The following is a 27,986-nucleotide window of genomic DNA, read 5'->3' as shown; positions in this document are numbered from 1 at the left end:
CTCAGCAATAAAAAGAAATGTATTACTAAAATAAACATAGGGATGAAACATTATGTTAACCTAGAAAAAGACCCAAAATAAAGCATACTATATGACTTCATTATCTGACATTTTAGAATAGACAAAACTGATCCATGGTAATAGAAATCAGAAAGATGATTCCTAAAGGTGGAAGGAGGAGAAGATTAATTAGAAAAAGGCACGGGGGAACTTTCTATGATGGTGGAAATGTTCTATATCTTGGTCATTGTTTCACATGAGTGTATGCATTTGTAAAAATCCACCAATCAATACACTTATATTTTGCTCATTTTATACTCTACACATTAAATGTCAACAAAATTGAGAAAAAGATGATTTTTCTTTATGCTGATATAACCCAGAATCTTTAATCTCATTATGTTCATCTAAAATACGTCTGAGATATGAAGGTGAGCATAAATTTGTAATTTCAACCATAATTCTTGTATTTATTTTAGATTTAAAGAATCATAGTGTCTTTAAAATGTCATGGTCTCTATTTTAATAGTCTATTATAAACAACTAATAAAATTCACCTTGGATCACTCTGGTTTTGGCATCACTCTCAGCATCTCACTCAGCACTAGATATGACTGCTTCTGATTTATGGCTATCAAATTGGTTTCCTCTCTAGTATTTGAAATTTGCATTTTTAAAATTACATATTTAATGACAGTTGTTGCATTAATGGAACCCACTTCCTACGCACCAATTCTCTCACACACTTATACTCAACAAATATGTCTTCTCTGTTGCATCACTATTTGCCAAATTAGCAGATGAATCAACTTTTAAGTTAAAATGAAAATGTTCCTTTTGCCAAACATGTAATTTTGTTCCCCAAATGGAAAATACAATGTAGTTTTTCCCTGATGACTGAAGAGCTGATTGTGTAGGAAAAATATAAACAGTAATGTGCTGAACCCATGTCCATTGTCACACCCTCACTTGAGACAGTGTAAAGCCTTATGTGGCATTGTGCCCTACACTGCCCTCTGGGGGGTCGCTGGCATACACTCCTAGAATCATTCCTGCTGCCTTGGGGTCCTCATCCTATTGTCTTATCCATTCTGTATTTGCAAGGTCTGTGCCTTTTCCATTCCTTTGGGAGGTACTCACAAGCAATGAATACATCTAATTCCATTTGGATTTCTTTTCTAATGTCTGCTGGCCCAGTGGTCCCCAACCGGTTATTCAAAATGAATATTGTATAAAAATCTACTTAAAACGACAAGCACTTGTGCATCTATTACCAAACCAACCTCAGATTTGTTTAGTTCCTTTCACGCTGCATCTATCTTTTTATATGAAGGATTTTTAAAATATATTTTGCACAACAAACAAAAAGTAGAATTTCACATGATTTCCAATTGAAGGATTGGGTCCCAAAATCATTGGAGATCACCTCTAAGAAATATCAGGTACACCACTAAACTCTTGAATATAATTTATGGGAAGCCAAATACTACATTTTATTAGAGCCAATGTCTACACTATTTGTAGAAGTGATCTAATAATAAGCATCTATGTCAAAGCCTGACAGTTTAAGAGAGATGCTTTGGGGGAATAAAAGTACTATCTTCCGTGGATCAACTGAAACTCTGCCACTCCAAATTTTTCTGAAAACAGAGCTTTTCAGTTTAAAAAAAAAATGACTCATCTCATTCACTATAGGTCTATTGAGACTGAATTTGTCATTTTCATACTTGAAAGACTCAAATCAAGTGCCTCTGATATTTTCCTGCAATTAGGAGAGCTTCATGGCATCTTTGGAGATGGTTTACTTGCTGTTGGCATCCATTTAATTAAATCCTAATAGCATAGCTAGCAAAACAAACAAAAATAACATGTGTTAGCTTTAAATATATGGGGAAAGTAACAAAAACAAAGAAATGCTTTATTAACAAAAGATTAATTATTTTTAATTATAAATGTGTATTTTCTAATTTGCCTTTATTTTCTATGAGAAAAGAGTGATGACAGACTGCTGTAATTACTTTCAAAGTAAAAGGATAATTAGTATTTGGGCATGAACTTCATCTTTGAAGATTATCTTTTCAAATACTATATTATATCTCTTCAAATGCATTTTTTCTTCTGAAATATTTAGTTACCCAGGTGGGGTATTATTGATACGGAATACTCAGAAGAAGCCAGTGAATAAGCTGATATCCTAGAGGAGTTTTCCTAACGAGCTTATGGGTACATCTAGCACATAGGTATTTTAGTCATAATAACCTTTTTAACTTTTCTTAATCGTGAAATATATCCAGAAAGAAATAGATAAATAGACAGAGGGATGAATTGGTGGATAGATGAACTGATGGATGGAGGGATGGGGGAAGGGAAGGACATATGGATGGCTGGATTGATAGATTTATACAATAACAATCATTAATGTAATTCCCTGCCACCCTTACCTAAGTTAAGGAACAGGACATCACCAATACATAGAAGCCACCCCCAACTTCCCATCCTTCCTAGATCACATCCCATTTCCTATCCTATAAAGATAACCACTATCCTAACTTCTATTATACTAATTCCTTTGCTTTTCTTGATAGTTTACCATCAATAAATTCATCACTAAACAACATATTTTAATTCTTCCTGATTTTGAAATGTGTTTATAAATTCCGACTACGTTTTCCTTTGTAACTTGCTACCTTTGACCAACATTTGTTCATGAGATTAATGTCTGTTAATGTGCAGCTGTAGTTTTATGTCCACTGCCATATAGTATTATTTTGTATGAATGTACCATAAATTATTTATCTGGTGTATAGTTGATAGATAAGTTGGTTGTTTTCAGCTTGGGACTATTATAAACATTTCAATATATTTTTCTTGGTGCACTTGTACAAAACTTTCTCTAGGATTAAAATTGGTTATAGATTATACACATTTTCAACTTTTCTGGAGAAGGCAAACTCTTTAATGCTGTGGTTGTACCAAGTTCACTCATACCAGCACTGTGAGAGAGGTACCTTTGCTGCACATCCCCACCAACACATGGTATTATCAGAATTTAAAATTTTTCTATAAGTGGTACATGATTTTAATTTACACTTTTCTAATCGTTAGTAAAGTGAGCAACCTTCCCTTATGTTTATGAGCCATTTGGATTTTCTCTTTCATGAAAGATTCACTCAAATCTTTGCCTATTCTTATGATAGATTCTTTTTCTTATCATTTTGTATTGAGTTTATTCTGGATATGAGTTACCTTGCACATCTGTTCTTAGATTTGTTTTTTATTTAAACCTTTATGTTTAATTGACAAATAATAATTGTATACATTTATGGAGCACAATGTGATGTTTTGGTATTTGTATACATTGTAGAAAAATTATATCAAGTAATTAACATATTAATCACCTCTCATATTTACCATTTTTTGTAGTGAGAATATTTCAACTCTGTTCTTTCAGCACTTTTGAAATATGCAATACCATACGTATCATTTTTAATGTTATCTTTTTTAAAAATGTGTTTTTTAACTCTCTGTTGCTGGTACATAAAAATATGTCATATGCAACAAATTTTTATAAGTGGATTTTGTATCCAATTGCTTTGTAAAACTATCTTGTTGAATCCAATATTCTATTTTCACATTCTTTTATATTTTGTTTTAGGTACAAAATCATGTTAAATATTTTTTATTTTGTTCTATGTACAAAAATCATGTTATCTGGAAATAATGATGGGCTTGTACCTTTCTAATTCTTATACTTTTTATTTCTTTTTTTAAAATATGGGAGATTGAATAGAAGTGGAAAGCAGAGGTAGCCAACTTCCTTGTCTTGTCCTGATTTCAGAGGAAAAGCTTTCAATGTTTTACATTAACATACTGAATTTTAATTTTTTTAAGATTCATTTCATCATAATAATGAATTTCCTTCTATTTCTAGTTTGCTAAGAGTTTTCATCATAAATGAATATTAGTTCTTTCAAAAACTTTTTACATCTTGCAAAATGATCATGTGGTTTACTCCACTTATTGGTACCCATGGAAATTGCATTAATTGTTTATACAATCTATAAATCTATACAACAATCTATACAATCTATACAAACCTACTTTTTGTTCTTAGAATAAACTTTACTTCATGAGGGCATGTGAATTTTTTATTCAGTGCTGAATCCAGTTCTTAACATTTGTCTAGGGTTTTTGAATCTCTATTCTTGGATGATATTGAATTATAGCATTACTTTCTCATTCTTATTTTCAGGTTTTGGTATCAAGGTTTTACAGGCTAGTAAATACATTAGGGAGTATTTCCTCTTCTTCTATTATCTGAAAGATATTGTATGAGATTAAAATGGGTATGTATTCAATGTCTAGAGCATTCTTGACCTCTATTTGGTGAGAAGGAAAACTATTCTAAGTGTGTGGGCTTTGTCTAGCATCTAGCAGATTTCTGGCAAGTTCATGAATGTATTTAAAATGGCAGTTTAAAATATATTTTTATTAAGCATGTTTTGATGTTATGTTACAGGAACCTTTCATAACCTTTAGTGTGCCAAATTGCTAACAACAAAAATCTCTAAAATTAGTTTAAAATATGTTTTGAATAATTTTGAGACTTCCAACTGGAACATCAATAGGTAAATGGAGGCTGTTAGATAACATGGAATAGACCCCCATTGATGTAGAAATCATTCTTGTGGAGCAACTGGATGAAGCCACGGAGTAACCAGGCTTTTTTGGATTAATAGTACATGCAGAGAACAGAAGATGGTTATTAACTATCTTCATAGGTAAGGAATCAGCTAAGGATCTAATGAAGAGTTTGAGGAAGAAATGAACTTAGAGTATAATTTTTAAAAAATGGGAGGAACTGGTCCCCATCTGCAGCTACAAAAAAAAAAAAAAGAAAAGAAATAATGACAGGTATTCAAAGGCAGCCATAGACTGTAATATGGCATTTCATTACAAAAGAAATAATAGTATTCACATATACTTTTATAGTACTTACTATTATGTAGGAAGTCCCAAGTTCTTCAGTATGTAAATTTCTTTAATGCTCACAATGCTATAAGATAGGGTGAATAAAGTAAATAAGAGAAACTAATTACGTAGCAGCATGGAGATTTGCAACTGGCAAGTCTGTCTCTAGAAGCCACTTCATTCATTGATCTTTTACACTGACTCTAAATGTTTTAGTAAACAAACCATTTTGATAATTATGTTTTTGAAGACTATAATAGGCTTCCTTCACCAAATGAACTTTTGATTTCATGAAATACACATTTCTTATTATGATAAAGAACATCCATCAACAGGATGCAAAATGAAGCCTGCATATTTGGAGTAAATTCTTCCCATCCTTAATGAGGGTCAAACATGAGTCCACACTGAACTAAGATGGCTACCCTAGGCATTCTCTCTTCATCACTGGAAAAGTTGAGGAGGCTCAAGCACTCAGAATTTCAACTATATCAACAGAATTCAATTCACAACCAAGACGATTGCTATAAATTCAATCCTTCCCAAGAAGCAAACACAAACACCCTTTGGTTCTACTTGCAAAGCATGTTTAAAATCTGACTATATCTCACCACTTCTATGCCACCATATGGGTCTCAGCCACCATCTCCTTGTCCCTGAATTATTGCAATTGCCTTCTAACTGCTCTCCCTGGTTCTGCTCGTGCCTTCCCATTCGGTCTATTACGAATATGACCAGTAGAGAGATCCTTTTAAAATATAAGTTGAATCTTATTCACTCTCTGCTCAAAATTATTCAAAGGCTCCATATCTCACTCAGAATAAACACCAAGGTCTTTATAGTAGACTGCAAAGCTGTCACTCCTTGTTCTCTCTCTGGCCCTTTCTCATACAACTCTCCACCTTGCTTTGCTCTGCTCCAGCCCCAATGTTCCTCTTGCTGTTCCTCCAACAAACTAGGCACTCCTGCTATAGGGCCGTTGCAAGAACTACTCACCCCACTGGGCATGCATCTCCCTGCGATGTCCTCATGACTAGTTCTCTGACCTCTGAAATGTTTGCTCAGATGTCTCCTCAATGAAGTCCTCCTTGACCAGTCCATTTAAATCTGCAATGGACTTCCCCATTCTGTCTCCCAGCACTCCTGAACACACTCTTTGCTGTGCACTTTCTTTTTTCTAACCACCTTAACATACTACGTAATACACTCAGCAATTCTGTTTGTTATTTATTGCTTGTCTCCTTCTACTAGAAAATAATATCCTCAAGCACAGTAATCCTCCTTGTGTCCCAGGTATGTAGATCAGTGCCCCGCCCATGGTAGACACTCTAAATATTGGTTGACAATGGACTGACTGATTTATTGAATAAAGTAACTACTACTGAATATTTTTGTGTTTTCATATATTCATAGTCCTTATGAAGGACTATGAGTTTTAATAATACAAGGACAATATTTTAAGTTCTCTTTTGAGTTTTAATAATACAAGGACAATATTTTAAAGTTCTCTTTTGAGTTTTAATAATACAAGGACAGTATTTTAACTTCTGAGTTTTAAAAATACAAGGACAATATTTTAACTTCTCTTTTGATCTTTGCTATTAAGGAATTTGTAATCATGGTGATTTAATTCTGATACAGATAAATAAGGCACACCTTTTCAGGTTGAAATTATTTAAGAAGGATTGCAAGGCAATACTTGAAAAAATTTTAGACATTAGATATTAACTGTGGTAGAACTTGGGAAGGAAATATTCACAAAGAATAAAATATTATTCATGGAGCTATATCATATCCTTGACAGAATAGGCAGGTTAATTATTTTGAGACCCATTAAAATGATACAAAGCTTTTCAAACACATTTTTCTAAGGAACAATACTTTTCTATTAATGTGATTTTCATCATGATGAGTGACCCCTCTGTTAAAATGACAGGAAGTCTGAGAAACATCAACAAGCATAATATATTTGATTTTTGCCCTATTCCATTTTAAAAGACAGTTCATAAAACCACTCTGCATATTCATATTGATGGCTGATTTTAAATTTTTCTTGTGATAAAATAAAATAATAAAATATTTATATCTTGAAGATGTTCTTTAACTTTAAATAGATAAAACTCCTCATTTTGTGGAGAGGGAAACCAGAGAGTTTATGTGAGCTACCTGGAGTCATACAGCAAATTAGCAGCAGAACTCCCACCCAAGTGTAGTAAAATGTATTTTAAAATATTCTCTGCCACCACATCCTTGGTACAATAATACTAATGTTTTATATGATTAAATTTTTGTGCTTTATTTAGATGCTAATTTAACTTTAACCTAAGCTCAGTATTTTTATTTCCCTTCTTTAAAAAGGAGTCTTCTATTTTTGAGAAGCTTGCCTTATGTAATTATTTAACTTATTAAATTTAACATATAAGAGAATCTCAGATAAAAACAAGTTAATTAACTGGCATACATTTTCCCTAGGCCTCAAAAATATTTTAACATTCTCACTGATGCCTGTGTCTTGGCGATGACTCTTCTAAGAACATAAATGCCAATAGTTCAAAGAAGTGGAGAGCCCTGTAACAACTTGACTTCCACTGAAATTCTTGCTTTCTCACATTTTTATTTCTCTTGGGCCTAACTAATTTTATTAAGGATAAAGCCTGTTATAATTAGTTTGTTTTTTATAGCAAAAAAAAAAAAAATCCAAACTCTACAATTATTAACCCTGTTCCCTGGATTGAGATTTGATTTTATCTTAATTCTGTAAAATGATATGAAATCAGAGAGTTGATATTTGTTACATTTTGATATTTTGGTAAAAATAGCTCAGTAAGTATGAAACAGAATGAAAACTCATATACTTCTCTTTTAAAAAATTATTCTCAGTCGGGCACAGTGGCTCATGCCTGTAATCCCAGCACTTTGAGAGGCCGAGGCAGGTGGATCACTGGAGGTCTGGAGTTTGGGACCAGCCTGGCCAACATGGTGAAACCCCATCACTACTAAAAAAATACAAAAATTAGCTGGCCGTGTGGCAGGCTCCTGTAATCCCAGCTACCTGGGAGGCTGAAAAAAGAGAATCGCTTGAACCAGGGAGGGCAGTGAGTGGAGATGGAGCCCCTGCACTCTAGCCTGGGTGACAGAGTGAGTCTCAGAAAAAAAAAAAAAATCCCCTTTTACCCCACTCTGTATTAATGTCAGAAATTCTTTTTTAAATTTTTATTGATACATAATATGTGTACATATTTATTGGATACTTGTGATATTTTGTTACATGCATAGAATATGCAGTGATCAAGTCAGGATATTTAAGGATATACATCACCCATCACCTAGGACATTTATCCCTTCTACCTGTTGGGACCATTCCAAGTCCTCACTTCTAGCTATTTTGAAATACACAGTACACAATGTTGTTAGTGATAGTCACCCTATTCTGCTATCAAACATTAAACTTTTTCCGTTTTACCTAACAGTATGTTCATATCCATCAACTCGACTCTCTTCATTCTTCCCTCTCCACACACACACCCTACAGGGAGATGATAAAAGGCCAGAAAGCCTCCACCTTGTTCTCTGGAACACTTGCTCTTGGACTGCCATATCAGTTCTGAAACGACAATGCCAAAGATGTCACATGTAGGTCTTTGGTTTGACTGTCCCAGCTGAGCCCAGTCTTTCATCTATCCTGACAAGGTTCCACACCCTCCAAACCAGTACATTTGCCAGTTGAATATTAACATGTGACAACTGTTGGTGCCATGTGGAACAGAAGAATCACCCAAGCACGACTGCCCAAATTCCTACCAACAAAACAGTGAGCTATAGTAAAATAGATGTTGTTTAAAGCTACCGTGTTTGAGGTGGTTTGTTTTGAAGCTAGTGATGAAGTAGTGAGAGTACTAGAATGGAATTTGACACCTGAAAGTGGGACACTGCCATAACACAAAATTAAAACAATGTGGCATTGACTTTGTGACTTTGTGACTACCAGCCATCAGAAGTTGCAAAGCTCTTGAGAAGACGGACGGTAAGAGTTTAAAGACAGTGAGGGATTTATTGTCGTTAAAAAAAAAAAATGAAAAAGAAAAGATGACCCATGTTACATAATGACAAAAGGCTTAAAAACACTATAACCTGTAGAGTGTGGACAATATAAAATATATCTGATGAACTTATGGATCTAGTTAAGGAATTTCCCAGGCAGACTGTCAAACATGCCAAATGGTGTGGCTTCTGACTGGTGGGTGTCCCCTGTTTTCTTCTTGAGTGCAGCTCCTAGAAAATAACAACATATGACAACTGTGTATAAGAAATTACTTAAAAAAAGAAAAGAAGAAAAACGATTTAGTTTGCTTTCAATCAGAATTTATAGGAAATAGATAGAAACCAGAATGTGTTGGGTTCTAAAATAATGAAACTGTTTTTCATCCACAATCTCTCCAGAAAATAAAATGTTCAAAATAAAGAGTGGCCTCAGGTCAAAAAGGCCACTCACACCATAAGAGTGTGGCAAATTGTGTTCGAACAACTGATAAACATCAGGTTCTATTTTATGATTTTAACTTGTTTGATAAGCATTGAAGCTATCTCCAAAAAAATAAATAAATAATAAATTTTCTAACAATAATGTTTTCTCTTGAAACATTCTCAAGGCATCCTGGGGTAAAGAAATTTGATCTTGGGTTTTTGATGATCAAAGACAAAGAAAGAAAGAAACTAGTGGTGTAAAATCATTGTTTGAGTTCACTGTATCTTTGAGAGAAGACAGATTACACCAAATAAATGTTGAAATAAAATGGAATATAAGTATTCAAATTACATATAACCAAGAGTAGCTAAAATGTGCTCCCTAGCTTAGGTGAAGAAGCAAGGCTGATAAGTTAGAATAAGATAAAACAACAGATAGTTACATTCTGTTCTGTCATTTTCTGAAGACTGTTTTATTTAATCTAAGTCAAACAGGTCAAATGCCTTCAGAGATTACAAAGGCAATAGAAATTATGAAATCAATAGGTGAAATGTATGAAATTAATAGGGAGAAATATTGCCTGTGACTAACTGAAGAATGCATATACCACTTTAAAATTCTAATTGAAAATTCTTAACTATGCAAGTAATTTTTCTAAATATGAGAGTTGCTAATTGGTCATCTGTGTGTTAAAGAATTCACCATAATCAAGAAAGATGCCTCAGTCACAGAGGCAAGTTTGTGAAAGTTCATATGGAACCAAAAAAGGCCCCACATTGCCAAGACAATCCTAAGCCAAAAGAACAAAGCTGGAGGCATCACGCTACCTGACTTCAAACTATACTACAAGGCTACAGTAACCAAAACAGCATGGTACTGGTACCAAAACAGAGATAAAGACCAATGGAACAGAACAGAGCCCTCAGAAATAATACAACACATCTACAACCATCTGATCTTTGACAAACTGGACAAAAAGAAGAAATGAGGAAAGGATTCCCTACTTAATAAATAGTGCTGGAAAAACTGGCTAGCCATATGTACAAAGCTGAAACTGGATCCCTTCCTTACACCTTATACAAAAATTAATTCAAGATGGATTAGAGACTTAAATGTTAGACCTAATACCATAAAAATCCTAGAAGAAAACCTAGGCAATACTATTCAGGACATAGGCATGGGCAAGGACTTCATGTCTAAAACACCAAAAGCAACGGCAACAAAAGCCAAAATTGACAAATGGGATCTAATTAAACTAAAGAGATTCTACACAGCAAAAGACACTACCATCAGAGTGAACAGGCAACCTACAGGATGGGAGAAAATTTGTGCAATCTACTCATCAGACAAAGGGCTAATATCCAGAACCTACAAAGAACTCAAACAAATTTACAAGAAAAAAACAAGCAACCCCATCAAAAAGTGGGCAAAGGATATGAACAGACACTTCTCAAAAGAAGACATTTATGCAGCCAATATATATCCAGAACCTACAAAGAACTCAAACAAATTTACAAGAAAAAAACAAGCAACCCCATCAAAAAGTGGGCAAAGGATATGAACAGACACTTCTCAAAAGAAGACATTTATGCAGCCAATATATACATGAAAAAAATGCTCGGCATCACTGACCATCAGAGAAATGCAAATCAAAACCACAATGAGATACCATCTCATACCAGTTAGAATGGTGATCATTAAAAAGTCAGGAAACAACAGATGCTGGAGAGGATGTGGAGAAATAGGAATACTTTTACACTGTTGGTGGGACTGTAAACTAGTTCAACCACTGTGGAAGACAGTGTGGTGATTCCTCAAGGATCTAAAACTAGAAATACCATTTGACCCACCCATCCCATTACTGGGTATATACCCAAAGGATTATAAATCATGCTGCTATAAAGACACAGGCACACATATGTTTATTGCTGCACTATTCACAATACCAAAGACTTGTAACCAACCCAAATGTCCATCAATGCTAGACTGGATTAAGATCATGTGGCACATATACAACATGGAATACTATGCAGTCATAAAAAAAGGATGAGTTCATGTCCTTTGTAGGGACATGGATGCAGCTGGAAACCATCATTCTCAGCAAACTATCACAAGGACAAAAAACCAAACACTACATGTTCTCACTCACAGGTGGGAATTAAACAATGAGAACACTTGGACACAGGAAGGGGAACATCATGCACTGGGTGATGTTGTGGGGTGCGGGGAGAAGGGAGGGATGGCATTAGGAGATATACCTAATGTAAATAACGAGTTAATGGATGCAGCACACCAACATGGCACATGTATACCCTCGTAACAAACCTGCACGTTGTGCACATGTACCCTAGAACTTAAAGTATAATAAAAAAACAAATAAATAATAAATAAACAAATAAAAAGTAATATTTTAATGACAACTCGGCTGAAAATAAACATTGAGAAGAAGCTACACAATCTGATAATCATTAGAAGTTTCAATAGCATTGCAAGTCAAGAAATCAATTGCAACTGTTTAAGAAAGCTCAATGTCACCTTAATATGAGCCTTCTTGTGGTCTGCTCATTGTATTCCTTCATAACTACAAAAACAAGCCAAATAATGTAGAGTATGATTAGAGACTCCCCAGAACTGATGATTTTCAGCATTTTGGGTCCAGAAGGATAACTTGGCAAACCCTATTGATTGGTCTGACATATCTACAGGCCCTTACCCAGTCCTCAAAATAAATTTCCATTCCAAATGTAGGATGAGAGCGGAGTTCTGCTCCTCAACCCAAACACAGAGTGACTCAAAGAGGAGATTTTTTTCTCCTTAAACAAATGGCAACTTTGATGTTTTCCAGCAACTTCTGTGGTTGGAAATATTTGTCAAATGATTGGATGACAGCAGCTCTTTATGAAACTTGAGGTATGACAATCAGGGTTATTTTGGGAAAATCTATGGGCAATTTACTAATACGTTCAGAATAAAACCTGAACTTTTGGGTACTTGGGTTCCTGATAAATAGTTTATTTTTTGAACAAAGTGCTAATATTGTAAAGGCAAAGGAAAACAAATGTCAAAAGGAAAACTATATTTTTTAGATCAGCTTCTGTTTCTAAAACTTCATTCAAGTAGCTTATTTAACAAGATGCAGGCTGTAGAAAGTTGGGGAGTATTTACTCTGAACATGCAATTATTTCCTCCCTATAACATTTGTACCCCTAGGGAGACGCTGTCAACCTCACTGACTAAAAGAACTCTCCCTCAGCCAAGAAAACTGGAATTTTGATGAGTATTTTTTGAATGCTGCTAAATTGTTTACAGTGCTGGAGATGTAAATAGCTTACCTCTTGGAGACATCGCATTACCCTCTGACACAAACTAAATAGTGGTGTTCACTTTCTATTTCATTTCATTTTTTCGTTTTATTTCTATTTGGTCATAGAAAAAAATAAATTAGGCCCTTTTATTTTTCCTTTTCATTATGAAAAACTTCATACATATATGAAAGCAGAGAGGAAAACATAATGAATAGCTTCAACAATATTCATCTCCTGGGCACTTTTGTTTCAGATATACTCCTATTCAGTATGCCATTGTGTGGATGCACCGTAGTTTATGGAATCACTTCACTGTTAATGGACTATTGGGTGGCTTCCTCTTTTGCTAGAAGGCAATAAATAGTGTTCCGATGAATAATTTTATACATATAACTTTTTTCATATGTCTTCTGTGGGTTATAGATGCCTAGACTTAACGATTTCTTTTTCAGAAGTAAAAGTGCTTGCCCTTTTGATATGTGTAGTAGATTATTTGCTAATATGACTGCAACTGTTCTTCTCACTGTATTTATATGTCCTTGCTTTGTAACTTTCCAACTCCTCCCATCAACAAATACGGTCCATTTCCCCACTTGCTGAATTAGCCCTGGCCTTGTGACTTGTTTTGGTTAATAGAATATGGCAAAAGTGATCATGTACAACTCTGATACCAGGCCAATGGGAGGTCATTGGGAGGTCATTGAATTGTGGGGGTCAGTGTTTCTCATGCTATTTTCATGATTGTGAGCAAGTCTCATGAGATCTGATGGTTTTAAAAACAGGAATTTCCCTGCACAACCTCTCTCCTCTTGTCTGCCACCATGTGAGACGTCTTTACCTTCTGCCATGATTGTGAGGCCTCCGCAGCCACGTGGAACTGTAAGTCCATTAAAACCTCTTCTTCTTCCCAGACTTGGGTATGTCTTTATCAGCAACATGAAGACAGACTAATACGCCAAGTTACCCAGGAAAGAAATAAACATGGAAATAATGTGTGCTAGGAAGTACAGTCTATCATACATGTGTCCTCCTTTGCTAAGAGCTAATGGCCACAGAGAGGCTGAGCCATGAGCAAATCCATGAATTGGAAATCTGTGTCATCTGCTCCAGAGAAGTCTGGTACATATACATTCCTATCTCTCTATGCCCTTCTCCATCTTACCTCTTATCCTAGCAAATGGGAGCCATTTGTTTATCCACCCATCACCTGAAGAGCAGGTGAACAAGCACTGCTCTGCTCATCTAGACATCTCCAGCCTTTAGTCCATTAGCCCAGTACCTGAGATATAATAGATGTCCAATAAATATTTGTTGAACTGAAATAAACTGAAAGGAAATTGTTAGCATCATTAAAACTACCCATCTTAATGACAGTTATTAATATAGAAAGATATTAACATAACTTTCAGAACTTCCTAAATTATTAGTAACAATTGAAATATACTTAAGACATCTTATTAATGTGTCATTCACACAGTAATGCTAAACAAGGCCAGATAGCTTAATACAGTGTAAGGAAGATTCTAGTTATTTTATAATTATTATTTCACACTGAAAATGCCCTGATATTGACATCATGTAAGAGAGGGCAAAGGAGCATGCAGGGAGAACAATAGATTGTTCAGCAGGATCAATACTTAACTATCTTGGCTTTATGAACACAAGGCTGTGGAGCATTTTCTAAACCACTTTTTCCAAACCCACTCTCCCAGTGTATTTACAAGGGGAAAGAAGGACCCAATAAGTTTCTCAGTCTATGAATTTACATATGTCTGTCCCATGTTCTTGTCATTAATTGCACTTAGGTGCTTTGCTGTTTTGCAAAATGATATGCAAGTTTCCAATAACTTAGTCCTAATAGCCATGGCGTATTGTAGTCCTATACACTTTAACCCAGTGATTAAGTTTTTGTATGGTGTAGAAAGTGGGGCACAGGTACCTGGCTTGAATGTCTTGCTCCTCCACTCAGCCATGTGATCTCGGGCTTACTACCTAACTTCTAAAACTCTAGCTTCCTCATCTAGAAAAATAGGAATTGTGAGATGCTGAATATGAAACTATATGTGCTATCCAGCACAGTACCTGGTAAAAACTAGGTATTCAATAACTAGATAACTTGTCCTGTCCTCTCTGAAAATGATTACCCTGTGAACCTGGGAATTCACTGCGAAACACATTTTACTGTGGCAATGGTGTTGGAAAATTTAGCTCAGCAGGCTGTAGGGGGAAATCACAGGTTTAGAAGATTGACCCTGGTTTGAAACTGAGCAGGTTGCTTCACTTTTTTAAGCCTCTGTTTCCACATTGGTAAAATAAGGATATTGAGAGAAATAAAACCACTTAGCACAGTGTCCGGCACAGAGTAAGTGCCCAATAAATGTTAGGTTAATATCTTTTCTTCATTTAAAATTATTGTACTTGAAATTTATAGCTGACTGTATTTGCTTGATAGGACACTTAAAAACTAAAAACTAACTGATTTAGTTGGTTTTTCCTCTGCTGTCATCACTGTCTGATAAAACTTTAAAAAGTAGCTTAGAGCAGAAATTCTTGGTTCCCTGAATCCTAATAATGCTTCATAACATGTTGATAGGATTTCATGCAAGGCATTTCTATTTTGTATTCATTAGTAAATTATTTCACAGCTCAGGAAATGCTCTCATAATACAATAACCTCAAGGTTTAATATCCACTTATAAAATCTCACTTATACTAGTTCTGTTATTTTTTGCCAGAAACAAGATGGGTTAATCAGGAAAAGAAAAAGAGGGAAATCAGCCTAAGGCATTCTTCAGGAGGAGGACAGTGAGAATTTGAACTGAAACCTGGTCTGATCTGAGAAACCAGATTCTGGGTTATTTTGTCTTTTAGCCATAGAGACTATTGCCAGTCAGTATGGTGCAATATGAAGCGACTGCTGGAATCTAATGGAAATCTCCTTTTCAAGATCAGGGAATAAACACTGGAGCAATGACTGTGCATTGAGCAAGAGGAAATGAAAGTTTTTAGGAAAAAAGGTGTGACTGGACACAGAGGAGGTGGTTATTACTTAGGATTCATCCTAAAAAATTCACTTCATTTCATAAGATATTGTCAAATTCTGTACCAATGACCTCTCTTAGGAATCACCAAGGTCAAGGGGAAGCAGCAGCAAGTTGAGGAGTAGTTGAAAAGTATAAGTAGATAAGGCCCTGTGTTCTCTTCAAGGTGTGAAATACATGCCTTTTGCCTGATGTATGTGTGCTGACTCCATAAAGGATCTAAGCCTAAAATGATGATTAATTGAGAGAAAATGATTTAGTCATCATAAAATCAAATAATAATGGCAATAATACAAAATTTTAAAGACAACATACACAGCTTAACACGTTTGAAGTTTAATTTGTTTAAATCCTAGTTAACATTTCTCTTTTCTTTCACAAATGATCAATGTGTCAAATCCATCTTTGAATCATGTGTCAAATGTGTCAAAACCCTAAGACTGTGTCTTTGCATGCCCTAGGACTCAAAAAAAATAGATACACTAGTGTATTCATATTTCATTGTTTTGAAATTGAAATCTATACGGTCCTTTTTAAGATCAACAAGTCCTAAGTCATCAGAATTTACTAAGGTAAATGTTTAAGCATATTATCAACCAAAAATGGACAGTGAAAAATCTAAATTGTTGTAGGGCTATTTGTTGTCATCCTTCCCATCAGTTGTTCTACCTTCCTCTCTGAATTAATTGGCTGACTGTGGTATTACAATAGTGTAGTGAGTGCTACCGTTGATGAACTTGCATTCATTTCTTCCTTTCTACTCATAGGACTCAAATTCTGTTGAAGAATTCAATCATCCTCCATGTGGCCTGTATTAGTGAGGGTTCTCCAGGGGAACAGAACCAATAGGAGATGTGTTCAGAGAGAGAGACAGAGATTAATTTTAGGAAATTTGCTCACATGATTGTGGGGGCTGGCCAGTCTGAAATATGTAGGGCAGATTGGCAAGTTGGAAATTCAGGTAAGAGTTGATGCAGTATTGAGTCTGAAATCTGCAAGGCAAGCCAGCAAGCTGGAAGCCCAGGCAATATTTTATATTGTAGTTTTGAGGTAGAATTGTTTCTTCTTAGGTGTATTAGTTAGGGTTCTCCAGAGAGAGAGAAGTAGTGGAATGAACAGATGATTTATGATAGATAAATAGATGACAGATAGCTTAGATAAATAGATAATAGATAGATAGATAGATAGATAGATAGATAGATAGATAGATAGATAGATAGATAGATAGATAGATAGATAGATAGATGAAGAATTTATTTGGGAAATTGGCTCACATGACTATGGAGCTGAGAAGTCCCATGACAGGTCATCAGCAAGCTGGAGACCCTGGCATGATTGTAGTGTGGTTCAGTCCAAGTACACAAGCCTCAGTAACCCTCAGAATCAGAGAAGCCAATGGCGCAATTGTCAGCCTAAAGCCAAAAGCCTGCGAACCAAATACAGGAGAGATGGGTGCTGGTGTAAGCCCTGGAGTTTCAAGGCCAGAGAGCCTATATTCTTATGTCCAGGGACAGAAGACAAATATGTACCAGAAAAGAATTTTCTCTCTGCGTTTATGTTCCATTTGAGCCATCAGCCAATTGGATGGTGCCTGCATTCATTGAGGGTAGATCTTCCCCCACTTAATCTACTCAACTTCATATTACAGTCTCCTCTGGAAACACCTCCACATCTAGACCCCAAAATAATCCTTTACCAGTTCTCCAGGTATTCCTTAATCCAATTAAGTTGACATCTACAATTAACCATCACATTGAAGAAACCACAGTCTTTGCTCTAAGGCCTGCAACTGATTTGCTAAGGCCCATCTGCATTGTGGAGGGTCATCTGCTTTACACAAGTCTATTGGCTATAAATATGAATCACATCTAAAAACTGTCTTTGCAGCAACATCTTGACTGTTGTTTGACCAAACAACTGGATACCATAGCCTAGTCAAATTTACATATAAAATTAATCCTCACATGGCCCATGAAGCTGATCTCATCAGCAGCTCAAGGTTGTAAACTGATTATTCTAACCCAGGCATAGTTATCCCATCTCTTTCCTCCGTGGTTGCTTTAGAAGTCAGGCATAAGCCAAACAGAACATGCCATCCCTCTGCTGGCTCTTGTTTGTTCAGGAATAGTTATGTAAGTGAGCATATGTCCCCACTCAGGAGGTGCTGAGGTTTGAATGTTTGCTCCCTGCATAACTCATGTTGAAATTTAATTGCTATTTTAACAGTATTGGGATGTGAGACTGAGATGGAAGAACTCCTTTGACCCCTTTGCAGGACTCCCCATGAAGGGGGTGGCTTGTTTACTCAGCCACTGCATGCTTAAACCCCTTATGGAAGAGGGAGCATGGGGTACGTGAGCCCGGGCAAGCGCTTTTGGGCTCCAACTACACAGCAGTGTCTAGAGATGTTACAATGCTCTTTTAGCTTTGCCATCTGCAGATGGCTAAGTGTTACCCAGCTCAGTGAAGAGTCAGGGTGACAGCCTTTTACATCCTGCTCTCTTGGTACGCAGGTCCTTGACTGGCATCCAGGAAGAATCATGTCAACTAGACTTGAAGAATGGTGAATGCAGGGATTTTATTGAGTGATGGAGGTGGCTCTCAGGAGGGGGTGGATGGGGAGCTAGAGTGGGAAGACGATCTTCCCCTGGAGTTTGACCATCCTGCAGTTCATCTCCCCTCAACCTTCAGATGCTCCTTCTTTCCTTCTGTGCTGTGCTGCTCTGCCACTCTGCCAGTGGAGCTTGGGGTTTATACGGTCACAGGTTATGGGTGTAGTGGTCCAGCGTGGTCTTAGAAAAGGCAACATTTTGGTGCAAAAACAGGAATGTCTGTTCCCATTTAGGCCCACGGGTTTCCAGGCTTGAGGGTGGGGATTTTGCCAGGGAACCACCCTCTTCTACCCAGTATTTACCTGCCTCCTGTCCATATCAGGACCTTTAAGAGGCATTTAGGTCATGAGGACTCTATCTCATTAATGGACTGATGCCATTATCATGAAAGTGGATTTTTATTATGAAAGTGAGTTTGTTATCATGGGAGTGGGTTTGCCCCCACTTGCTCTCTCTCTGTCTGTTTATGCCCTGCCACTGTGATGCCTGCCATCATATTACGATGCCGCAATAGGGCCCTCCCCTAATGCCAGTCTCTTAATCTTAGACTGCCCAGCCTCCAGAACTGTGAGCTAATAAATTTCTGTTCATTATAAATTACCGAGTCTGCGGTATTACATTATAGCAGCACAAACCAAACAGGCTGAAAGGACCATCTTTCATTCCACAATTAGTGGAGAAGTTTTCTCTTTTTAATGCTCGATTTGAACAAAGGGAGCATTTTTGCCTCAGTTGTCACTGTTAGTCATCTTGAAATTTCATGGGAAGTCAGCCTAATAATAAGGTAACATCGGCAGAATGTCAGAGATATGGATCCAATATTTTATTTGAATCATGTCCGAAACCCACCCATACCTGACTTTCTATTATATAAGATAAACATCTTTATTGTTAAAGCTAATTTGAGTTGAAGTCTCTCTCATGCAGTCAAAAGCAACTTAACCGGTAAAAGGAAAGACTTTCAGTTCTAGGTGACGCCCTCTTGACCTTAAGTCAGTAATTTTACTGAAACCCCCGCCATAGTGAGTAGGTCAATATCAGGCACATTAACAGGTATTTAATATGGTTAATGAGACCCAATTCTAAATCTTGAACATTTGAGGAAGTAGACTTTCTTTTTATTTCCCAGTAAATATTAATGACAACGTACACAGTTCCAGTCTCTACTGTCAATCACCTTGGTGTGCCACAAAAGAATCTGCCTAGGTTAGCCATGAGAATGCTCTTGCATTCTCAGAAACATGCCTGAGAGCCAGCCTCAGGTGCTCACTTTGAGATTCATTTCTGGGCTTGCCCTAACATCTTGCCTCCCAAGGACAGCGTCCCGGTGACTGAGTTCCTAAGAGACACAAAACTCTTGTTAGTTGACTTTAGTTTAAAAACTTCCAAAAAACTTAGTTAACTAAGCTTTCACCTGCACAGCTGCTAGGACACCTTTACTCACCCCCCTCCGTTTACAGTACTGGGGTCTGATGGCTCTTTGGACACTCCCAGCTGACTCACTATTTGCTTTCACACAGGCACTTTTCACTTTTCACCTCTCCTTGTGTGTTAATCTCATCTTGGTGTCAGCTTCTAACAATATCTGGACCCTGCTTGAACAGAGTCAGGAAATAGTGAGAGGAAAAAAGAAACTGGAACTAATTACATTGTTTAAATACTGAATAGGCCTGGCATGGTGGCTCACACCTGTAATCCTAGCACTTTGGGAGGCCAAGGCGTGCGGATCATGAGGTCAGGAGTTCAAGGCCAGCCTAGCCAAGATGGCGAAACCCCGTCTCTACTAAAAATACAAAAATTAGCCAAGCATGGTGGCAGGTGCCTGTAATCCCAGCTACTCAGGAGGCTGAGGCAGGAGAATCACTTGAACGCAGGAAGCAGAGGCTGCAGTGAGCTGAGATAGCACCACTGCACTCTAGCCTGGGTGACAGAGCAAGACTCCGTCTCAAAAAAAAAAAAAAAAAAAAACACCGGATTAAATACTTGGCTAAAGTCATATCTCCTCCAAGAATCTTGAATTACATAAGCCAGCAAATTCAATCCAAAGCTAATTTGAGTTTTCAGTACCTTGCAACAGGAAGTGTTCTAAATGATAGTTATGTCTCTAAACAACACTAGATCTAGTATATTTCAGAGTGAGTTTTCACTGTATGTGAGATCAACATCCTGATGACAACTAGATTTTTAGTTTTAAAGGTCATGAAAGCCCAGAAACAACCACTTTTTTTTTTTTTTTTTTTTTTTTTTTTAAGATGGAGTCTCGCTCTGTCACCCAGGCTGCAGTGCAGTGGCATGATCTCAGCTCACTGCAGCCTCTGAGTCCCGAGTTCAAGCAGTTCTCCTGCCTCAGCCTCCTGAACAGCTAGGATTACAGACACCCACCATCATGCCTGGCTAATTTTTGTATTTTCAGTAGAGACAGGTTTTCACCATGTTGGCCAGGCTGGTCTCAAACTCCTAACCTCAGGTAATCCACCCACCTCAGCCTCCCAAAGTGCTAGGATTACAGGCATGAGCCACCATGCCTGGCCGAAACAACCACATTGCTTTTTTAATACTTTAAATTCTACAGTACATGTGCACAACGTGCAGGTTTGTTACATATGTATATATGTGCCATGTTGGTGTGCTGCACCCATTAACTCATCATTTACATTAGGTATATCTCCTAATGCTGTCCCTCCCCTCTCCCCCCAACCCACAACAGGCCCTGGTGCATGATGTTCCCCTTCCTGTGTCCAAGTGTTCTCATTGTTCAATTCCCACCTATGAGTGAGAACATGCGGTGTTTGATTTTCTGTCCTTGCGATAGTTTGCTCAGAATGAAAATTTCCAGCTTCATCCATGTCCCTACAAAGGACATAAACTTAACCTTTTTTATGGCTGCATAGTATTCCATGGTATATATGTGCCACATTTTATTAATCCAGTCTATCATTAACGGACATTTGGGTTGGTTCCAAGTCTTTGCTAGTGTGAATAGTGCCACAATAAGCATATGTGTGCATGTGTCTTTATAGCAGCATGACTTATAATCCTTTGGGTATATACCCAGTAATGGGATGGGTGGGTCAAATGGTATTTCTAGTTCTAGATCCTTGAGGAATCACCACACTGTCTCCACAGTGGTTGAACTAGTTTACACTCCCACCAACAGTGTAAAAGTATTCCTATTTCTCCACATCCTCTCCAGCACCTGTTGCGAAACCACCACACTTTTAAAAGAAATCTTCACACAAGAAAATATAAGAGTCAGCCGGGCGCGGTGGCTCACGCCTGTAATCCCAGCACTTTGGGAGGCCGAGACGGGCGGATCACAAGGTCAGGAGATCGAGACCATCCTGGCTAACACGGTGAAACCCCGTCTCTACTAAAAGTACAAAAAAGTAGCCGGGCGAGGTGGCGGGCGTCTGTAGTCCCAGCTACTCGGGAGGCTGAGGCAGGAGAATGGCGTAAACCCAGGAGGCGGAGCTTGTAGTGAGCCGAGTTCGTGCCATTGCACTCCAGCCTGGGCGACACAGCAAAGACTCCGTCTCAAAAAAAAAAAAAAAAAAAAAAAAAAAAAAAAAAAAAAGAAAATATAAGAGTCTTCACTTAAAATAAGACAAGGCAATGGTCAAAATTATCTCTTCATTTTAAAGTTTTTCATCAAAGTTAAGAAGGGGCTGTAGTTTCTTCTTTGCATAACTCACGACAGTAAAGGAGGGGACTGGTCAGAGACAAGTATGGAGCTGCCCACTGAATTTTCATGGGTCATGGATACAAGCCTCAGAAATTAAGAAATCTGGGTGTGTTTGTCATTTATTATGTGACCAGGCATAAATGGTCCATTCACTAACTACATTAGAAAAATGACAGAGGTTCATGTCATTAAATCCCTTTCTTTATATAGTAACATCTCAATGTTTTAACAAAATTAGTTTAAAATGTACATGCACTAACTACATTAGAAAAATGACAAAGGTTCATATCATTAAATCCCTTCCTTTATATAGTAACATCTCAATGTTTTACCAGAATTAGTTTAAAATGTACATACTGGCTCTTTCAAAGAAGTCCTGCTAGGAGATTAAACAGTATCTCCAGTGAGGCTACCATTTTCTCAGAAAGGCTTTAAAGTTGCTTTCTTTTGGAAATGCCATCATAGACTTTGACACATTCTTTTTGACTACTGTTCATCTCAACAAATTTTCTACTGAGCTTGGAATCAGTTTATGAAAACAACCCAAATTTATTCAGCACCAACCAAGTCTTTTGAATGAGATGATGATTAAGTTGGATAACACAATTTTTACTCAACAACTGAAAGGAGATTATGAAGAAGCTATGTGGGAGTACTTTTTTCCTTGTGATTTGAGTTGAGACATGAAGATTATATGGTTCCCATTTTTGAGGAAAAAAAAATTCTTTTAATTGAAACAACAAATCAATAATTAAATTTCCTGCACAGTCTATCAGAATGCCAGCTTGCCATGAAAGATATATTTTTTTAATTTTTGAAAGCTTTTTGGCTTTTAAGAATTTCCCAGGAAAGCATATCTGTTTATAGGTGGGTGGTGAAGACAAGTCATCTACTGAATTCTGATACTGTATCAAAGATAACATGGTGGGGAGGTGGGAAGTAGAGGGGATTTGCATACAAAAGGAATTTGTTTGAAAGAAGAGGGGAAAGTTTGTTTAAAAAAATAAAATAAACCTTATTTGAAGTTTCACAAAAGCTCCTCCCATGTTATAGGAAAGAGTAGATTTTGAGTGTTCTGAGAAATGGGGAGAGAGTTCTTCCAAGTAACTGTAAATAATAGAATTGATTAAAATTTACTTTTATTAACTTAGAAGATTTATCTTGTTCTCTGCATTCAGAAATAAAGCTTCCTATTATAAACCTTCTTTATACTAGTGTTGATAATTGTACCTTTTAAATACCATACAACATCAGTGGCTTCAGACTTCATTCTCAGAGCACATTATATATTTTCTGGGGCCTAGGGGAAACAAAGAATGATTTTTGTTTGTTTGCTTGCTTTTGACTGACAGAGAGCTATAAGCATTTTTCCCAGAACTTCCAAAATATTTTTCTAAAAATTTGTGCCGAGTTTCTTTCTGAAAGTATAAGACAGTCCTTAAAGATTGTACTATAGTGAGATTAAAAAATATATATCTATGGCTAAACTGGACTTGGTCCATTTGACATAAAATAAATACATGAGTAGATTTAAAGCATTTGGGCAGTGATTTTGGCTTTATTGTATAACTTTCACTTTCTGACAAGTACAAGCAGAATTATTCATTTGTATAGAGATTTTTTTTCCCCCTAGAGTGAATCTCCAGCAGGAACTTAGCACAGGGGGCCTTTGCTAACAAACTGAAGGACATTGAGCTTTGTATGATCAGCCAGGAGTATGTGCAATAAGAAACATGACTGAATACTTTCCTTAGTCAAATAAAGAAAACTCTGTGCAGTAACTGAGAATTCCAAAAAAAGCACATTGATCAAAACCAAACAATGCTTCTCAGTATTTTAGTTATATTTCTAAAGTCAGAAAGAGTTCAAGTTTTTCACACTTTCTTTTTTTTTGTTTTTTTTTTTGTTTTTTTTTTTTTTGAGACTGAGTCTGGCTCTGTCGCCCAGGCTGGAGTGCAGTGGCCGGATCTCAGCTCACTGCAAGCTCCGCCTCCCGGGTTTACGCCATTCTCCTGCCTCAGCCTCCGGAGTAGCTGGGACCACAGGCGCCCGCCACCTCGCCCCGCTAGTTTTTTGTATTTTTTAGTAGAGACGGGGTTTCACCGTGTTAGCCAGGATGGTCTCGATCTCCTGACCTTGTGATCCGCCCGTCTCAGCCTCCCAAAGTGCTGGGATTACAGGCTTGAGCCACCGCGCCCGGCAAGTTTTTCACACTTTCTAATCCAACAAAAATTTGTTCCAGATGATCACATTTTTTAATTTCTTGCTCTTCAAATTGAATCTTAAATTTGTTCCTTTAGCCCTGATAATGCCAAGAAAGTCTACTTTCTGAATAAATAGAAGGCACAGCACATACATAAGTGGCATACACAAGGTTCCACTCAATTTGTAACAGATGTGAGAACAGAGTATATTTTCTGGGTTTTTTTTCTGGGACTTGGTTCTAGCAACACCCTCCTTCTGGGTGTTATTGCTCAAAGCCAAGCACTGCATAAAAACGGAGTTTCTTTTTCAAATACATTCTTCTCTATGGAATATGGATTTCTCAGTTAGTGAATTCACTAGATGTTCCTTTCAGATGAAAAAGAGATTCAGAGGACACAGATGGGTTGTGACCTTCCTTTATGTAGAAACATGATCTATCAATGATTTCTGTCTACCCTCACTGTAGCACAAAGAATTCTAAAATGACCCCCAAAGTGATCCTTGCCCCTTCTCGTGTAATTTATTCCTCTTGAATTTATGTAGAAAACGTGATTATGTTATTGCTCTGGGGAGTTATGTGTATGTTATTTTCTTAAGTATGGGTGTGTTATTATCATATTCTGTGGCACAGTTGACCTTATGATAGGGAAATTATCCAGGTGGGTCTAACATAATCACCTGAGCCCCTTAAAAACAGTTTTCTCTGACTAGTTGCAGAAAAGAATGTTAGAAAGATTAGAAGCATGAGAATTCAATGCATCTTCACTGGCATTAACAATGAAAGGGAACCACACAGAAAGGACTTAAGAATGGTCTCTAGATGAAAGCAGCCCCTGACCAATAGTTAGAAAAAAAAAATCAGAAACCTCAGTTCTAAAGCCACAAGAAACAAAATTCTGACAACATCCGAATGAGCTTGGAAATGAATTGTTCCTCAGATCCTCCAAATAAGAATGTATCTTAGCTAAAGCTTTTATGACAGACTTGTAAGACTCTAAGCAGATAATCCAATCATGTTCGCCTGGACAGTAACCTAGAGAACTGTATAATAATAAATGTCAATTTAACATGTTGTTAAATGTTACCCAAAAAAATGTGTTGTTTTAAGCCACTAAGTTTGTGGCAATTTGTCATGTTGCAATAGAAACTTAATACACACAATCCATCAGAGACATTGAATTTTGCAACCATATATATATATGGAAATATATATATATATTTCCATGATTCAACTCAAATAATTAGTGGAGAACTTGAAATTCAGAGAAAAACACCTAGCAAATTATATCAGAGTCCAGATCCCACATATCAAGAGAATTTGCACCATACTTAATATTTTCTTTTAATATTTGACAAAATATTAATAAGTATATGGAATGTCTATCTCTAAAATAAGTGCTTAAAACATATTGCTAATCATTTTCTAAAATACTGCATACAAGTCTTCAATATCATATTTCAGAACCTTTGAATTCTTTTCCTTGTTTCTGACATCTACCTATTCAGCAGGAGTCTCCATTCATACAAAGAATGCCCAGAGACCTTTATTAGGTCATCTTAATTTAAATAAACTGGTAAGAGGCAAAGTCTCAAATCTCGTCATTATCTCTGTTGGAAAACCACTAAAGAAAATCTGTTTTAGCAATCTATAAACCAAACTTCTTATTTACAAAGCCCAGCTGTAATTTTCACTGGCTCATGGGAAATTCATTCAAGAACACAGAGCTATATTTCTATTTATTTGCTCATTTTCCAGTTAATTAATGCACTTGGTCATCAACCCACAAGTACAGCACTAGCTGTATTTCCACTGTGTGCCTTCCATGGAGTTAAATGAGATGGCCCATATCTTCCCTTCTATAATCCTAGAGTAGCTCTCATTAACTTCTCTTTTATTTTTAATTCTGGTAAAATATACATAACATAAAATATATCATCTTAACCATTTTTAGGTGTACAGCTCAGTCATGTTAAGTACATTCATTCACAATGCTGTGTAGCCAATCTCCAGAATTCATCTCATCTTGCAAAACTCAAACTGTATACCTGTTAAACAACTCTCTATTCCTTCCTTCCTGCAGTCCCTGGCTACTTCCATTCCACTTTTTATCTCAATGATTTTGGCTACTCTAGGTACTTTGTAGAAAGAGAATCATACGTTATTGCCCTTTTTGTGACTGGCTTATTTCACTTAGCAATGTCCTTAAGATTCATACATGTTGTTATCTGTGTCAGAATTTCCTTCCTTTTTAAGGTTAAGATATCATTGTGAGAGCTCTGGCAAGATGGCCGAATACGAACAGCTCCAGTCTCCAACTCCCAGCGCGAGCGACACAGAAGACCCGTGCTTTCTGCATTTTCAACTGAGGTACTGGGTTCATCTCACTAGGGAGTGCCGGACAACCGGTGCTGGTCAGCTGCTGCAGCCCGACCAGCGAGAGCTGAGGCAGGGCGAGGCATCGCCTCACCTGGGAAGCACAAGGGGGAAGGGAATCCCTTTTCCTAGCCAGGGGAACTGAGACACACAACACCTGGAAAATCGGGTAACTCCCACCCCAATACTGCGCTTTAAGGAAACGGGCACACCAGGAGATTATATCCCACACCTGGCCGGGAGGGTCCCTCGCCCACGGAGCCTCCCTCATTGCTAGCACAGCAGTCTGTGATCTACCGGCAAGGCAGCAGCGAGGCTGGGGGAGGGGCGCCCGACATTGCTGAGGCTTAAGTAGGTAAACAAAGCCACTGGGAAGCTCGAACTGGGTGGAGCTCACAGCAGCTCAAGGAAACCTGCCTGTCTCTGTAGACTCCACCTCTGGGGACAGGGCACAGTAAACAATAACAAATGCAGCAGAAACCTCTGCAGATGCAAACGACTCTGTCTGACAGCTTTGAAGAGAGCAGTGGATCTCCCAACATGGAGGTTGAGATCTGAGAAGAGACAGATTGCCTCCTCAAGTGGGTCCCTGACCCCTGAGTAGCCTAACTGGGAGACATCTCCCACTAGGGGCAGTCTGACACCCCACACCTCACAGGGTGGAGGACCCCCCTGAGAGGAAGCTTCCAAAGCAAGAATCAGACAGGTACACTCGCTGTTCAGAAATATTCTATCTTCTGCAGCCTCTGCTGCTGATACCCAGGCAAACAGGGTCTGGAGTGGACCTCCAGCAATCTCCAACAGACCTACAGCTGAGGGTCCGGACTGTTAGAAGGAAAACTATCAAACAGGAAGGACACCTACACCAAAACCCCATCAGTACATCACCATCATCAAAGACCACAGGCAGATAAAACCACAAAGATGGGGAAAAAGCAGGGCAGAAAAGCTGGAAATTCAAAAAATAAGAGCACATCTCCCCCGCAAAGGAGCGCAGCTCATCGCCAGCAATGGATCAAAGCTGGACGGAGAATGACTTTGACGAGATGAGAGAAGAAGGCTTCAGTCCATCAAACTTCTCAGAGCTAAAGGAGGAATTACGTACCCAGTGCAAAGAAACTAAAAATCTTGAAAAAAAAGTGGAAGAATTGATGGCTAGAGTAATTAATGCAGAGAAGGTGATAAACGAAATGAAAGAGATGAAAACCATGACACAAGAAATACGTGACAAATGCACAAGCTTCAGTAACCGACTCGATCAACTGGAAGAAAGAGTATCAGCGATTGAGGATCAAATGAATGAAATGAAGCGAGAAGAGAAACCAAAAGAA

Source organism: Theropithecus gelada, chromosome 12, assembly GCF_003255815.1.
Source record: "Theropithecus gelada isolate Dixy chromosome 12, Tgel_1.0, whole genome shotgun sequence".
Taxonomy (NCBI): domain Eukaryota; kingdom Metazoa; phylum Chordata; class Mammalia; order Primates; family Cercopithecidae; genus Theropithecus; species Theropithecus gelada.
Note: the sequence above shows the minus strand (reverse complement) of the source record.